At 48.4% G+C, this 17968-nt stretch overlaps 1 long non-coding RNA gene across 2 annotated transcripts; it reads left to right on the top strand.

Moving 5' to 3' along the window:
* The first annotated feature begins 1567 nt into the window (after positions 1-1567).
* LOC125555469 (uncharacterized) lies at positions 1568-17927 on the top strand. 2 transcript variants are annotated; one of them, XR_015603178.1, is made up of 4 exons: positions 1568-2041; positions 16176-16290; positions 17356-17466; positions 17572-17927. It is a non-coding gene; the product is annotated as an uncharacterized LOC125555469 (long non-coding RNA). The 2 variants fall into 2 exon arrangements; XR_007304718.2 differs by lacking the exon at positions 1568-2041 and having other exon boundaries at positions 15580-16290.
* The last annotated feature ends 41 nt before the right edge of the window (positions 17928-17968 follow it).

Raw genomic sequence — 17968 nt, 5'->3', positions numbered from 1 at the left:
ATGGAACGAGTAAAGAGACTTGTCGGTGACGAGATTGAACAAGGTATCGGGATACCGACAATCGAATCTCGGGCAAGTATCGTACCGATAGACAAAGGGAATTGTATACGGGATTGATTTATTCCTTGACATCGTGGTTCATCCGATGAGATCATCGTGGATCATGTGGGAGCCAACATGGGTATCCAGATCCCGCTGTTGGTTATTGACCGGAGAGTTGTCTCGGCCATGTCTGCATGACTCCCGAACCCGTAGGGTCTACACACTTAAGGTTCGATGACGCTAGGGTTATAGGGAATAGATATACGTGGTTACCGTATGTTGTTCGGAGTCCCGGATGAGATCCTGGACGTCACGAGGAGTTCCAGAATGGTCCGGAGGTAAAGATTTATATATGGGAAGTCATGTTTTGGTCACCGGAAAAGTTTCGGGTTTATCGGTAATGTACCGGGACCACCGGGAGGGTCCCGGTGGTCCACCAAGTGGGGCCACCAGCCCCGGAGGGCTGCATGGGCCAAGTGTGGGAGGGGACCAGCCCCAGGTGGTCTGGTGCGCCCCCCCCCCCACCAAGGCCCAAGGCGCAAGGGAGAGTGGAAGGGGCCAAACCCTAGGCTCAGATGGGCCTATAAGGCCCACCTAGTGGTGCGCCCCCTCTCTCCCCCCTTGGCCGCCCCCCCCCCAGATGGGATCTAGGGCTGGCCGCCACCCCTAGGGGTGGAAACCTAGGTGGGGGCGCAGACCCTCCCCTCCCCCTATATATACTTGAGGTTTTGGGCTGCCATAGACACGATTGAATCTCCTTCTTGGCGCAGCCCTACCCCTCTCCCTCCTCGTCTCTTGTGGTGCTTGGCGAAGCCCTGCAGGAGTACCACGCTCCTCTACCACCACCATGCCGTCGTGCTGCTGCTGGATGGATTCTTCCCCAACCTCTCCTTCTCCCCTTGCTGGATCAAGGTGTAGGAGACGTCACCGGGCTGTACGTGTGTTGAACACGGAGGTGTCGTCCGTTCGGCACTAGGATCATCGGTGATTTGAATCACGACGAGTACGACTCCATCAACCCCGTTCACTTGAACGCTTCCGCTTAGCGATCTACAAGGGTATGTAGATGCACTCTCCTTCCCCTCGTTTCTAGATTACTCCATAGATTGATCTTGGTGATACGTAGAAAATTTTGAATTTCTGCTACGTTCCCCAACACTTCTATATACTCCTCGACAGGTAGCTTAAGCTATAAATAATATGATTAATCTTTATGACCTTAATTTGTCGGAACTCTGTGTTTCATGATGCTAATATAGATAATTGCAAAGTGTTTTTCAAGGCAACACTTTGTTTGTCTGGTCGAACATTTTTTTAAGATATTCAGCACAATCGATCACCTGGTAAGAATGTTTACCTAGCTTGGCACAGTACAGTTTATAACATAATCATGTAAAGTCCCACCAATAATTGTTCTTTAGCTATGTGTTTCATTTCACCGGTCTACATGAACACTCTGTGTTACAAAAAAAGATTAACCAAGGTGGTGCTTGGTTGAACATATGCCACTGGTTAGGAGGGTATTTAAGCATTTATGTCGTTATCAGTACCTTTGACATTGCCTCTATTATTTCAACATGTGCATATGCAGGTTAACCAGCTTCATCTACCTGGTATGAAAGAAATGAGGCATGCTAATCGCAAGTTGAAGCATTGTTTGGATCCAAGCTCTCACGATGAGTAATCTCTGTCAACTCCACAAGACTGCATGCCCTCCATGATCGTTACCCTTTTGCACTCATGCTTGCTATATGAAAACTTCTTTAGGCACAAGAAGTACCCCATCTTTTGCAGTATTGATAAAAACCAATTTTGCTACGGTGTCATCATCAACACTCGAAGAAAAGCACCCAGTCTGATTATTTCCATGTTAATCTGTTAGAGCTCACTGTTGATGGGTTGGTTGAAACTGCGACAGAGTGATCGAGGCCAGTGAATTGGATTCTATAGTCGAGGGGAGCTCTGTAGATTGTAACACATCATTTTTTCCTGCGTGAAGGTGAGCTGATTCAACTCTCCAAAAGTAAGATCATTCTGTTTATAAACAATTTGTTAAATTCATAGATTAAGCCCAGGTCCTACCAATTCATCCAAAAGAACCAACGACCCAGATCCTATGTACCATTATTTCCAAACATGATTGAGTACACTAGTTAATAGATTGACAATTTTTTTTGTTACCCTGAACAGTAAGGCATGGCCCTACTATAAATTTTTGTTGCGCCAAGAAAACAAAAGGGTTACAAAGAAATAGAAATGCATATATTGTGGATTGATGACTAAACAAGTTTGCACGCAAATCCCTGAAAATATGGTAAAGCCTTTGGTTGAGAGTTAAGAATTATTCCTATGTTGCTCTGGAAACGAATGTAATATCTGAATGCTTGCTTAATTTATGTATATATGTAAGAGCTAAAACTGATCCATACTCTTTCTAAGATCATATTTGGGCATATAAATGGCTCTCGGTTATACATAAAATTAGAAATGGATGTTGTGACGCCCCCGATTCAATCGTACACTAATCATGCACGCAAATGTGTACGATCAAGATCAAGGATTCATGGGAAGATATCACAACACAACTCTACAAATAAAATAAGTCATACAAGCATCATATTACAAGCCAGGGGCCTCGAGGGCTTGAATACAAGAGCTCGATCATAGACGAGTCAGCGGAAGCAACAATGTCTGAGTACAGACATAAGATAAACAAGTTTGCCTTAAGAAGGCTAGCACAAACTGGGATACAGATCGAAAGAGGCGCAGGCCTCCTGCCTGAGATCCTCCTAAACTACTCCTGGTCGCCCTCAGCGGGCTGCACGTAGTAGTAGGCACCTCCCGAGTAGTAGTAGTCGTCATCAATGGTGGCGTCTGGCTCCTGGACTCCAGCATCTGGTTGCGACAACCAGAAAGAAAGGAAAGGGGGAAAGGGGGGAGAAAGCAACCGTGAGTACTCATCCAAAGTACTCGCAAGCAAGGACCTCCACTACATATGTATGCATTGGTATCAACTGGAATAAGGCTATTATATGTGGACTGAACTGCAGAAAGCCGGGATAAGGGGGGATAACTAGTCCTTTCGAAGACTACGCTTCTGGCAGCCTCCGTCTTGCAGCATGTAGAAGAGAGTAGACTGAAGTCCTCCAAGTATCATCACATAGTATAATCCTAACCGATGATCCTCCCCTCGTCGCCCTGTTAGAGAGCGATCACCGGTTGTATCTGGCACTTGGAAGGGTGTGTTTTATTAAGTATCCGTTTCTAGTTATCATAAGGTCAAGGTACAACTCCAAGTCGTCCTGTTACCGAAGATCACGGCTATTCGAATAGATTAACTTCCCTGCAGGGGTGCACCACATAACCCAACACGCTCGATCCCATTTGGCCGGACACACTTTCCTGGGTCATGCCCGGCCTCGGAAGATCAACACGTCGCAGCCCTACCTAGGCACAACAGAGAGGTCAGCATGCCGGTCTAAATTCTATGGCGCAGGGGTCTGGGCCCATCGCCCATTGCACACCTGCACGTTGCGTACGCGGCTGGAAGCAGAACTAGCCCCCTTAATACAAGAGCAGGCTTACGGTCCAATCCGGCGCGCGCCACTCAGTCGCTGACGTCACGAAGGCTTCGGCTGATACCACGACGTCGAGTGCCCATAAATGTCCCCGCCGTAGATGGTTAGTGCGTATAGGCCAGTAGCCAGACTCAGATCAACTACCAAGATCTCGTTAAACGTGTTAAGTATCCACGAACACCGACCAGGGCCAGGCCCACCTCTCTCCTAGGTGGTCACAACCTGCCCTGTCGCTTTGCCACAAAAATCCACACAGAGGGCCGTTGGGACAAAGGTCCTTTCAGCCCCCAATCCGTGAATCACTCGCGGGTGCTCCACAAGCCGACCCGTCTTTAGTCACCACATGTATCATGTATAAAGTATATAGTATATACCCGTGATCACCTCCCGAGTGATCACGGCCCGATAATATAGCATGGCAGACGGACAAGAATATATGGCCACTGATGATAAACTAGCATCCTATACTAAGCATTAGGATTGCAGGTAAAGGTAACAACAGTAGTAGCAAGGACAGGCTATGCATCAAAATAGGATTAACAGAAAGCTGTAACATGCTACACTACTCTAATGCAAGCAGTATAGAAAAGAGTAGGCGATATCTGGTGATCAAAGGGGGGGCTTTCCTGGTTGCTCTGGCAAAAGAGAGGGGTCGTCAACACCGTAGTCGTACTGGGTAGCAGCGGCGTCGGTGTCGATGTCTAGCGAGAGAAGAGGGGGAAGAAACAATAAATATAATGCAAACAAAAGCATGACGATGCATGACATGATAAAGCGTGATGCTAGGTGTGCCCTAACGCGGTACGAGGTGGTACCGGTGAAGGGCAGGAATATCCGGGAAATTATCCCCGGTGTTTCGCGTTTTCGGGCAGAGGAGTCGGAGCGGAAAAGTTGCGTGTTCGCTATGCTAGGGATGCGTGGCGGACGAACGGGTTGCGTATCCGGATTCGTCTCGTCGTTCTGAGCAACTTTCATGTTGAAAATAATTTAATCCGAGTTACAGTTTATTTTATATTAATTTTTAAAGATTTATCTATTTTCTAGAATTTATTTATTTTTTTAAATCCGAATTATCCAAAACAGTGACTTGTGATGTCAGCATGGCGTCATTATTGTGTCAGCGGTCAACTAGTCAGTTGACCTAGTCAAACTGACATGTGGGTCCTACTGTCATTGTCTATGACTAACTAAACAAGTTTAATTAGTTTAGTTAATTGATTAGGTTAGTTAAACACAATTAATTAAGTTAATTAATTTTTAATTAATTAATTAATTAGTTAGTTAATTATTATTATTTTTATTATATTTTTTTACAATTTTGTTCTGGGCATGGGCCCCGTTCGTCATAGGCCCTAGGGGCTTTTGCGGGCGTGCGGGTATCGGGTGCAGCCCGAACGGGCGATGGCCCTCGCAGGGGCGCACCCGACGGGGCGGCTAGCGGGCGCGGGCGCCGGTGCACCGGCGAGCGGGCGACGCGGCAAGGCAAAGGCGGCCGGCGCAAGAAGCAGGCGCCGGCAGGGGTGAGTGGGGCGAGTGGCGAGGGGACGTGGCCGCGGCGGGGCGGCAGAAGCAGAGGCGCAGCAAGGGGGTGGCCACGGTGCGGGAGAGAGGCGAGGAGGGCCGCGGGTGCACGCCCAGGGTGCGGTCGGCAGGGGTGGTCGCGTGCGCTGGGCCGGCGGCGGACTCGCGCTGGCCGGCAAGCAGGGGCCGCGGGCGTGGTCGGCGAGGACGGCCGGAGCAGGGAGGGCTGCGGGATCAGGGGGGCTGCGGTCGCGGGTGCGCGGGGAGGCGCGGGCGCACGCGGTGATAGGCGCGACGGGCCGTCGGTGACCGTGGCGAGGAGAAAGGGAGAGGAGGGAGGCGCTCACAAGGGGGAGTAGGGCATGCGGCAATGGGGGACGAGGAGGCAGTCGGGGACGATACGGCGGAGCGGGTGCAGGCCGGTGGGGAAGGGGAAGCAGGCCGGCGAGGGAGCTCCGGTCGCCGGCGCGTCCAGGCGGCGACGGGCGCGCGAGGGAGAGGGGCGAGGGGATCGGGATTCCTCGATCCAGATCCAGGCGATGGGAGTGGGGGGGAGCGAGTGGGGGAGTGGTTAGGTTAGGGTTAGGGTTCGTGGGGGGATATGGAGAAGTGGGGGGAGGCCGGTTGGGCCTGCGGCCGGAAGGGCCGGCCTGCTGGGCCGAAGCCCAGTGGGGCCTTTCTCTCCTTCCATTTTTTGTTTGTTTGTTTTCTGTTTTATTTTATTATTTCTTTCTTTTCTGTTTAAATCATTTTAAACCATTTAGCCATTTTATAAAAATGTGTTTGTTGCACCATAATTACCTTTGTAATATATGGCAACCACCGAACATTTTTGTTTCAATTTTTGAAAACTTTCATTGCCGACATTAATTTTAAATTTGAATTTGACGCGGTTTGAACTAACGGACGTTTAGCAACAGTAATTGGGATGACGTGGCATGATTAGCGTGGGATTACTGTAGCAACATTATCCGGGCGTTACAATTCTCCTCCACTACAAGAAATCTCGTCTCGAGATTTAGGAGGTAGAAGGAAACAGTGCGGGGTATTCATCACGAAGACGATCCTCGCGTTCCCAGGTGGCTTCGTCTTCAAAGTGATTCGACCACTGGACCTTGAGGAACTTGATCGCCTTCTGACGTGTGCGGCGTTTAGCTTGGTCGAGAATGCGGACCGGATGCTCTTTATAGGAGAGGTCCTGTTGCAATTCAAGCACTTCATGATCCACTGCTCGGATTGGGTCCTTGAAGCAGCGTCGGAGTTGTGACACGTGGAACACATCGTGAACCTGAGAAAGGTTCGGCGGAAGCTCCAGTTGATATGCCACCTTTCCACGCCTTTCGAGAATAGTGAAAGGACCAATATAGCGGGGAGCTAGCTTTCCTTTGATCCCGAAGCGGTGTGCACCCTTCATTGGTGTAACTCGAAGATAAGCCTTTTCGCCAGGTTGATAGACCATATCTTGGTGATGACGGTCATACTGACTTTTCTAACGTGACTGAGCAGTCTTGAGATTCTCGTGAATAATGCGAACTTGTTCTTCGGCCTGTTGGATAATATCCGGACCAAAGAGTGGACGTTCCCCCGTTTCTGACCAGTTCAGAGGGGTTCGACACTTTCGTCCATATAGCACTTCGAAGGGGGACATCTTCAAACTAGCTTGATAGCTATTATTATAAGAGAACTCGGCATATGGAAGAGATTCCTCCCATTTCTTGCCGAATGATATTACACAAGCTCGAAGCATGTCTTCGAGAACTTGGTTGACACGTTCAACCTGTCCTTGCGACTGAGGATGAAACGCAGTACTGAACGACAGATGAGTTCCCATAGCTTCTTGGAAACTCGCCCAAAACCTTGAAGTGAATAAGCTGCCACGGTCTGAACTGATAACTAGTGGAATACCGTGAAGTGAAACAATTCTGGCCATGTACAGAGTAGCAAGCTAACTAGCAGTGATTGTCTCTTTGACCGCCAGAAAATGGGCAACTTTGGAAAGCCGGTCAATGACGACAAGAATAGCATCATTACCTTTCTGCGATTTGGGAAATCCAGTGACGAAGTCCATTTCAACATGGTCCCATTTCCATTCAGGAATAGAGATAGGTTGCAGAGTTCCAGCAGGCCTTTGATGCTCTGCTTTGATTCGGCGACAAACGTCACACTCAGCAACATAACGAGCAATGTCCTACTTCATATTAGACCACCAGAATCTTTGACGAATATCCTGGTACATCTTTGTACTACCAGGATGGATGGACAAAGGCGTATCATGGGCTTCTTGCATAACCCTTTTAGTCTTATCCAGGTTTTTCTTCGAACACGGTACCACTAGGCGGCCTTTGAAATACAAGGCGCCATCGTCGGCGATAGTGAAGAATGAGGGCTTTCCTTCTGCTAGATGGCGTTTAATCTTATGGACTTCAGAGTCATAACCTTGAATAGTCTTTATACCAGCTACGAGATCTGTTACGACAGCCAGGGTATTTAGAGAACCCTTAGTAACAACAAGGAGATTCATCTTGCGGAACTCCGGGGGAGGGGGAGCGAGTGCTCCAGGAGGAACAATATGGAGTTTCAGCTTTCTAAATTCTTCGACAAGCGAGGGATGAACTTGGTGAACCTGGAGGTGGTTGCAGTAAGACTTGCGGCTCAAGGCATCAGCCATTACATTAGCCTTGCCGGGGGTATAAGATATACCCACGTCAAAGTCTGCAACAGTCTCCATCCATCTCTGCTGGCGGAGGTTCAGATCTGGCTGAGTAAACAGATACTTCAGACTTTGGTGGTCGGTGAAGATCTCACAACGATTACCGAGAAGGTAATGTCGCCACTGCTTTAGTGCATGAATAACAGCAGCAAGCTCGAGGTCGTGAACTGGGTAGTTTTCTTCGTGAGGGCGCAGTTGACGAGAGGCATAAGCAATCACTCTGCGCTCTTGCATCAGGACACAGCCTAATCCTTGACGGGAAGCGTCACAGTAAATGACAAAGTCCTTCTTAGTATCAGGTGGAGCAAGCACGGGGGCAGAGGTCAACTTGTCTTTGAGCACCTGAAAACTTTCCTGACACTTGTCTGTCCATTCGAACTTGACACCCTTATGCAACAGATTAGTCAGAGGCCTGGCAATCTTGGAGAAGTTCTCGACAAATCGACGGCAATAGCTGGCGAGACCGAGAAAACTTCAGAGTTGCTTGACATTCTTTGGAGGAGTCCAATCGAGAATAGCCTGAACTCGTTCAGGGTTGACGGCAATACCATCCTTGGAGATGACATGCCCAAGATAGGTTACTTCGGGGAGCCAGAATTCACACTTGGAATACTTAGCATACAGTTGGTGCTCTCGAAGCTTTTCTAGCACCAAACGAAGATGTCCAGCATGTTCTTCCTCGTTCTTGGAAAATACAAGGATATCATCCAGATAAACCATGACGAACTTGTCGAGGTAATCCATGAATATATAGTTCATCAGATGAGAGAAGGTGGCGGGAGCATTCGTTAAGCCGAATGACATGACGGTGTACTCGTATGATCCATACCGAGTCACGAAGGTGGTTTTTGGGATATCCTCTTCACGAACACAGATCTGGTGGTAACCTAACCTCAAATCGAGTTTGGAGAACACTGATGAGCCAGCCAGTTGATCATAAAGATCATTGATCCGAGGAAGAGGATATTTATTCTGAATGGTAGCTTGGTTTATAGGACGGTAGTCTTGGACTAATCGGTTTGTCCCATCCTTTTTCTTAACAAAGAGAGAAGGTGCTCCCCAAGGAGAGCAACTTGGTCGATGAAACCTTTGACAAGAGATTTGTCGATTTCCTCCTTAAGCTCAATGAGTTCATGCGGCGGCATCTTATAGGGTCGTTTAGCTATAGGGGTGGTGTCGGGTTTCAAGTCGATGATGAATTCGACAGCTCTAGCAGGGGGAATCCCCGGAAGTTCTTCTGGGAAGACGTCTTGGAATTCACGAACGACGGGAATGTTTTCAATGCCCTCGAGTGGTGCAGCATTCAACGCATTCAAGGCATAAAGTCATGCCTCGGTGTTCTGAACTAGATGAGCTTGGTAAGCTATTATTTCGTCAGAAGGGTGTAGCAGATGGACGACCTTAGTGGCGCAAACTATAGAAGCAGTATGCGCTTTCAACCAATCCATTCCCAGAATGAGGTCGATGTTAGACGACTTCAGGATAATGGGAGAGGCATAGAATTCCAGCCCTTCGATTCCCACGGGGACATCGATGCCAACCAGTGAGGTTTGACATTGTCCCACGGGGGTTTTTACCAATACCGAAGTGTTCAACTCCTCACATTTAACGTCATGCTTGTATGCAAAATCTTCTGACATGAATGAATGCGATGCTCCTAAATCGAATAAAACAGATGCAGGTACTGAGTTTACGAGGAGTGTACCCATCACGGTAGCAGGCTGGTCTAGAACTTCATTGAGATCAACGTGGTTGGCATGAACACGACCATAAGACTTGGCATTGTTGTTGTGAGGCTGGTTGCTTCCACGGCCAGTTGTGGGGAGGGCCAGTTGATTCTGGTTCTGATTACAATCCCTAGCACGGTGACCTGGCTGACCACACTTGTAGCAGAGACCATTATTGGGAGTGGGAACAGGAGCTTGTGGTGGTGGAGCTGGAAGTCTTGGCTGCCTAGTTGGAGGAGCAGGCAGACGAGGTGCAGCATAGGTTTGCCTTGGGGCAGGTGCATTCGGCTGGTACATGCTGTTGGGAATCCATATCTTGCGCTTCTGCGAAGACGGGCCCGAAGATGAGCCCGTGTCACGGTTGCGCCTGTGAGAGCTCTGGTATTCCTGCAGACCAGTTTCAACATTGATGGCTTTGTTCACCAGAGTGGCGAAATCAGCAAAGTCATGCACTAGAAGTGCGAGCTTGATGTCAGCTTGAGGGACATCACGAAACTTCTCTTGTCTGCGTGTATCAGTTGCAATGTCCTCTTCAGCATAGCGGGACAAGTCCAGAAACTCCCGCTGGTAAGCTTCCACAGTTTTGTTGCCTTGGGTGAGGTTGCGGAACTCACGCTTCTTCCAATCCATGACTCCCTGAGGAATGAAGCGAGCACGGAAGGCAGCTTGGAAGTCTGGCCAGGTGATGATTGTTCCAGCTGGCAGAGTACGCCTGTGGCTGTCCCCCCATTGAGCTGCGGGTCCTTTCAGGAAGAAGGAAGCAAAGGTGACATAGCTGGCAGGGGCTACATCAGCAGACTCCATCTCATAGGTGATGTCACAGAGCCAGTCGTCAGCATCCAGAGGCTGAGTTGAGCTGCGGTACACGATTAGGTTGAGGCGCATGAAATCCTGCAGAGTCACTTGGGTTGGCTGCTAGTTCATATTGGGGCGAGGAAACCGAGCCATAATATTCTCCATGAACTGACGATTCAGCTCAAACTGTTGCATCATCCCAGCCATGTACTCAGGCGGTGGTGGGGCGTTGCCACCACGACCACGACCACCTGGTCTAACCATCCTGCTAATATATAACAGGGGTAGTTCAGCATTGAGAAATTTGCAAAGACAAGAATCATTCATGATGAAACATGCACAACGAAAGCAGCACGATAGATACTACATAGTAGTCGGCATATCTTACAAAAGAGATCATGCATAGATTTCGTTACACAGAGTTCGGTACACAGGCTAAGACATCATAGGCGGCACACAGGCTCGCGGCGAATGCATCTAACACTAACAAGCAAGTCTACATCAGTCCTATGCGGTACTGCGGAGGTAGGTGTAGCCCGACAGCTGGTAGTGACGCGAAGGGAAGACCTCCACGCGAGTAGCCTGGGGTCCACAGATACTCTGGCGCGGAACCCGATGCGCTGGTGGCAGGAGAGGACCCAGTGCAGGAGAGTAGCCTCCCACATCTGGCCAACGGACGCCCTGGGGCATCACGGTCCGGGCAGGGTAGATCGCAGAATGCGACAGATCACCAGAGCGGACAGAGGGGTGCAATAGCGTCAGAGCTCGATACAGGTGCTGACGGGTGGTGTACAGCTCGTGGCGAAGAGCTCGGTTAGCTCTATCCAGCCCATCAGCATGCAGAACCAGGTTCTGATGGTAGAAGGGATCTCGGGTGATAGTGGAGTAGGCAGCAGTGTAGTATCCATCCGCACCAACATCGGATGCGATAGCAATGTGCCTGAAGGGGGAGGTATCCAACTCCTGATACTCTCCATCAATACGTGTCAGAGCAGCATAAGAAGCATCATGGACCGCCATATCGATAGTCACTCCAACACCATGAGCAGTGTGCAGCACGGTAGTGGAGTCATACTCCCGAGAGTAGAGGTGGACGATGGCACGGTACTGCTCCTGGTTGAAGTCCTGATACTCCTCATAGACGGTGTACTCAGGGTGCCAGCGATAACCCAGATAGGTCATCATCTCAACCAACACAGCAGGTGATCCTGAGGCACCAATGGCCGTCGTGTGGCGCATGACCTGCCTCGTGGGTTCCATCTGAAAACAAAGATGTTTTCACAGGAGTCAAATGACAATGTGGATAATGTTCAAATACTACTCTAAAGAATAACTAGGGCTTATCCAACTTTGGGGTGAACGTGGTCACGGGATCCTAGTGTTAGAGTTAGTAAAATCGTTTAACCTGAGTAGGAGAGAGTTCAGTGTCTCAGAGTAAGGATCGAGGAGTAAAAGAGCCTAATACCACCCAGATGGCGATGTGGGCCCGTAAGGCACACAGCCATGTTAATAAAAGTTTTTGTAATGCCTAGACTCAACTTCGGCCAAGGAGTGTGGAAGGGGGATTCCTACAGGCAGTCGGCTCTGATACCAACTTGTGACGCCCCCGATTCAATCGTACACTAATCATGCACGCAAATGTGTATGATCAAGATCAAGGACTCACGGGAAGATATCACAACACAACTCTATAAATAAAATAAGTCATACAAGCATCATATTACAAGCCAGGGGCCTCGAGGGCTCGAATACAAGAGCTCGATCATAGACGAGTCAGCGGAAGCAACAATATCTGAGTACAGACATAAGATAAACAAGTTTGCCTTAAGAAGGCTAGCACAAACTGGGATACAGATCGAAAGAGGCGCAGGCCTCCTGCCTGAGATCCTCCTAAACTACTCCTGGTCGCCGTCAGCGGGCTGCACGTAGTAGTAGGCACCTCCCGAGTAGTAGTAGTCGTCATCAACGGTGGCGTCTGGCTCCTGGACTCCAGCATCTGGTTGCCACAACCAGAAAGAAAGGAAAGGGGGAAAAAGGGGGAGAAAGCAACCGTGAGTACTCATCCAAAGTACTCGCAAGCAAGGAGCTACACTACATATGTATGCATTGGTATCAACTGGAATAAGGCTATTATATGTGGACTGAACTGCAGAAAGCCGGGATAAGGGGGGATAACTAGTCCTTTCGAAGACTACGCTTCTGGCAGCCTCCGTCTTGCAGCATGTAGAAGAGAGTAGACTGAAGTCCTCCAAGTATCATCACATAGCATAATCCTAACCGATGATCCTCCCCTCGTCGCCCTGTTAGAGAGCGATCACCGGTTGTATCTGGCACTTGGAAGGGTGTGTTTTATTAAGTATCCGGTTCTAGTTATCATAAGGTCAAGGTACAACTCCAAGTCGTCCTGTTACCGAAGATCATGGCTATTCAAATAGATTAACTTCCCTGCAGGGGTGCACCACATAACCCAACACGCTCGATCCCATTTGGCCGGACACACTTTCCTGGGTCATGCCCGGCCTCGGAAGATCAACACGTCGCAGCCCTACCTCGGCACAACAGAGAGGTCAGGACGCCGGTCTAAATCCTATGGCGCAGGGGTCTGGGCCCATCGCCCATTGCACACCTGCATGTTGCGTACGCGGCCGGAAGCAGAACTAGCCCCCTTAATACAAGAGCAGGCTTACGGTCCAATCCGGCGCGCGCCACTTAGTCGCTGACATCACGAAGGCTTCGGCTGATACCACGACGTCGAGTGCCCATAATTGTCCCCGCGTAGATGGTTAGTGCGTATAGGCCAGTAGCCAGACTCAGATCAAATACCAAGATCTCGTTAAACGTGTTAAGTATCCGCGAACACCGACTAGGGCCAGGCCCACCTCTCTCCTAGGTGGTCACAACCTGCCCTGTCGCTTCGCCACAAAAATCCACACAGAGGGCCGTTGGGACAAAGGTCCTTTCAGCCCCCAATCCGTGAATCACTCGCGGGTGCTCCACAAGCCGACCCGTCTTTAGTCACCACATGTATCATGTATAAAGTATATAGTATATACCCGTGATCACCTCCCGAGTGATCACGACCCGATAATATAGCATGGCAGACGGACAAGAATATATGGCCACTGATGATAAACTAGCATCCTATACTAAGCATTAGGATTGCAGGTAAAGGTAACAATAGTAGTAGCAAGGACAGGCTATGCATCAGAATAGGATTAACGAAAAGCAGTAACATGCTACACTACTCTAATGCAAGCAGTAGAGAAAAGAGTAGGCAATATCTGGTGATCAAAGGGGGGCTTGCCTGGTTGCTCTGGCAAGAGAGAGGGGTCGTCAACACCGTAGTCGTACTGGGTAGCAGCAGCGTCGGTCTCGATGTCTAGCGAGAGAAGAGGGGGAAGAAACAATAAATATAATGCAAACAAAAGCATGACGATGCATGACATGACAAAGCGTGATGCTAGGTGTGCCCTAACGCGGTACGAGGTGGTGCCGGTGAAGGGGAGGAACATCCGGGAAATTATCCCCAGTGTTTCGCGTTTTCGGGCAAAGGAGTCGGAGGGGAAAAGTTGCGTGTTCGCTATGCTAGGGATGCGTGGCGGACGAACAGGTTGCGTATCCGGATTCGTCTCGTCGTTCTGAGCAACTTTCATGTTGAAAATAATTTAATCCGAGTTACGGTTTATTTTATATTAATTTTTAAAGATTTATCTATTTTCTAGAATTAATTTATTTTTTTAAATCCGAATTATCCAAAACAGTGACTTGTGATGTCAGCATGACGTCATTATTGTGTCAGCGGTCAACTAGTCAGTTGACCTAGTCAAACTGACATGTGGGTCCTACTGTCATTGTCTATGACTAACTAAACATGTTTAATTAGTTTAGTTAATTGATTAGGTTAGTTAAACACAATTAATTAAGTTAATTAATTCTTTAATTAATTAATTAATTAATTAGTTAATTAGTTAATTATTATTATTTTATTATTATTTTTTACAATTTTGTTCTGGGCGTGGGCCCCGTTCGTCATAGGCCCTAGGGGCCTTTGCGGGCGTGCGGGTATCGGGTGCAGCCCGAACGGGCGATGGCCCTCGGAGGGGCGCACCCAATGGGGCGGCTGGCGGGCGCGGGCGCCGGTGCACCGGCGAGCGGGCGACGTGGCAAGGCAAAGGCGGCCGGTGCAAGAAGCAGGCGCCGGCAGGGGTGAGTGGGGCGAATGGCGAGGGGACGAGGCCGCGGCGGGGCAGCAGAAGCAGAGGCGCGGCAAGGGGGTGGCCACGGCGCGGAAGCGAGGCGAGGAGGGCCGCAGGTGCACGCCCAGGGTGCGGTCGGCAGGGGTGGCCGCGTGCGCTGGGCCGGCGGCGGACTCGCGCTGGCCGGCAAGCAGGGGCCGCGGGCGTGGTCGGCGAGGACGGCCGGAGCGGGGAGGGCTGCGGGATCAGGGGGGCTGCGGCCGCGGTGCGCGGGGAGGCGCGGGTGCACGCGATGATAGGCGCGACGGGCCGCCGGTGACCGCGGCGAGGAGAAAGGGGGAGGAGGGAGGCGCTCACAAGGGGGAGTAGGGCACGCGGCAATGGGGGACGAGGAGGCAGTCGGGGACGATACGGCGGAGCGGGTGCAGGCCGGTGGGGAAGGGGAAGCAGGCCGGCGAGGGAGCTCCGGTCGCCGGCGCGTCCAGGCGGCGACGGGCGCGCGAGGGAAAGGGCCGAGGGGATCGTGATTCCCCGATCCAGATCCAGGCGATGGGAGTGGGGGGGAGCGAGTGGGGGAGTGGTTAGGTTAGGGTTCGGGTTCGTGGGGGGATATGGAGAAGTGGGGGGAGGCCGGTTGGGCCTGCGGCCGGAAGGGCCGGCCTGCTGGGCCGAAGCCCAGTGGGGCCTTTCTCTCCTTCCATTTTTTGTTTGTTTGTTTTCTGTTTTCTTTTATTATTTCTTTCTTTTCTGTTTAAATCATTTTAAACCATTTAGCCATTTTATAAAAATGCGTTTGTTGCACCATAATTATCTTTGTAATATATGGCAACCACCGAACATTTTTGTTTCAATTTTTAAAAACTTTTATTGCCGACATTAATTTTAAATTTGAATTTGACGCGGTTTGAACTAACGGACGTTTAGCAACAGTAATCGGGATGACGTGGCATGATTAGCGTGGGATTACTGTAGCAAGATTATCCAGGCGTTACAGATGTACTGTAGGAGCCTATGTTCAGGATGAGGGTACAATTATACCAAATTATATATACCGAGGCAAGCAGACCGACGCCGTCGCCCCGTCTCGCAGCCACCACCGCTCCCTGGGCCTACTCCATGCGGATTCCATATCATGGACTAATGCCGCTGCGACGCCTGGCCCGATTAGGCAATATATGTTATTTTTTGTTTAAATCCTATAGGAATTGCAAGTTTGCAGCCACATGTTGACATGTTGATTCAACCCATGATACTTTCTTCGATGTCTATTTCTTTTTGTAATGCAACCTTTTGCCCTGCATAAATGGCTATTAGGAGAGCACGATGTCAGCTGCACCGACACTCATGCCGATGTAACTGAATGTGCAAATTGTTTCTTCAACAAAAAGCTGCAATGTGATTTGAAAGTACCAGTTTATACACTGGAGGATCGTGAATTGATGCATATATTGGCTCATAAAGTAACTAGGCTCTGAATTGCGGAATGAGGAGACGTGTGCTTATAGTTGTGTGTTAGTCTCTCTACTCACTCATCTAAATATGAAAAGGTACTGAAGTACATCAGAATTTTTTATCCCAGTGCATCAGAATTATTTCTTTGCTGCAGGGTTTCTGCTGCTATTGTTAAATCTTAAAGAAACATCTGTTCCTGGTTCAGATGTTTACAAGTTCCCTTTGTTCAAACATGGAAATGATTTATTTGCAAACTTCAATGCAAAATGGTTAGTTAGTCTTGAAACTACATCTATATATACTTTCCAGCCGTGCTATTGATGCCGCATCCAGATTATTGGTATCTTCTCTTTTTCTTTTCTTGGGAGAGGTAACAACCAAGGTTTCACTCAAGGGTCGAGCAAATGCAGTTCTAATGTTTGTTTCTTGTAATTCTAAGCCTGAGTGAGGACTTTAACTGTCCATGAAATATTTCTCCTCTTATATCTAAAAAATTAATATATGGAACGAGAAAAATTAGATTTACTAGATTTTATCGAATTCTATTTGGTGCATAATTTATTGCATATTAGACGTAATGATGCCGATCTATTATATTTATTAGGTGGGTGGACCATGTACCCTATACAGTATTTTTCAACTAGGTTAGATTTGACATTTCTGTCTTGCGAGCTTTAGAGAAGGATTGATCTGATTATCCGTTGATGTTCTAGAGTTTAGTTTGTTGGTTGCTTCAGTTACGGTGCTTTTATTTGGAATAAGAATGACTTCAGGTGCTTAATGGTGTAATGCTAGGGCCAAACATTAGTTTCAGCTTCTGCATAAGAGATACGATCAGACTATTATTAGTGAGCTTGTATTCTTTTATGGAGTGCATATCAATCAAAAACATAAATTGTACATGCAAGATTAATAAAATTGTGAATTTTATATCAAAGACATGCATTGACTTCTTTTTCTTAGGCACACCAACATATCAATATTATGCTTAAACTGTGGTTTAGTATGACATAGAACTACCCTTATGTGCCAACAGTCTTTCGTGTGTCGAACAGTGCTGCCGCTTCAAGTTAAGCTAGATGACGGTTTGGTCGGCATGTGAAATGCAAGTTCATAAATAATTTCTTTCTTGGAAGATGTCATATGTACGTATTTCAAGAAGACAAATTTTTCATCGCTATCACACCGGCAAAACCAATGAAGACACCGCTATATAATTTTTGACTCCTTTTGATCTTTGGAACCATGTGTTTTGTGTTACCATGTCCCCTTTAAAAATGGTTACATCAGAAATCAGTCAGTTTCATTAGTCTACACGTCCATTGTTTTACAAGGTTTCTTCTATGCTTGTTCCGACCATTGGAATCTTCAAAGACCAGCGCCGCAAGAACATGTCACTGGAGGCTCAAGATACAAGGCATAGCTGGAAGAGACATCTTCCCAAGGTGTGCTCGCAAGTATGCTATGTTTCTTTTTCTCCATGTTTACGCCTCCCTTGCTTGAGGGTTGGTTATCCAATTCTAAAAGAGGAGCTTGCTATGGCCATCCAGGGTCCAGGGCGATTACATACGCGGGGAATGCAGATGCATATGATAAGCTCCGTGTCGACATGACGAACAAGCACCAGTTGGGAGCCCAGATGAAGAAGGCTGCCGATGGGAGAAAAAGGAGAAGCGATGAGATGTTTATGGTAGCTTATGGATGATGTTATCTTAGTTTGTGGATTCTGTTTTGGTCGACTCAGAGATCTTGTTTCGTGTCTGAAGATCCCTTTTTGCCCACTGTTCAAACCATCATAAATTGTCAAACAATGCACTTCAAATAATTAAGTTAGGAATCACATGAATATTTTACAAAAGGATGTACTTATCGTCTGAATTTAGATGTGTGTTGCATGTGCAAGCTTACTAGTTTGAAAGAGGTTTTCTATAGTATAGTTTTCATGAC

The sequence above is a fragment of the Triticum urartu genome, chromosome 5A (genome assembly GCF_056163025.1).
Source record: "Triticum urartu cultivar PI428250 chromosome 5A, HENAU_Tu73, whole genome shotgun sequence".
NCBI lineage: Eukaryota > Viridiplantae > Streptophyta > Magnoliopsida > Poales > Poaceae > Triticum > Triticum urartu.
The sequence above is the reverse complement of the archived record's forward strand: the minus strand, read 5'-3'. Positions and strand labels throughout refer to the sequence as shown.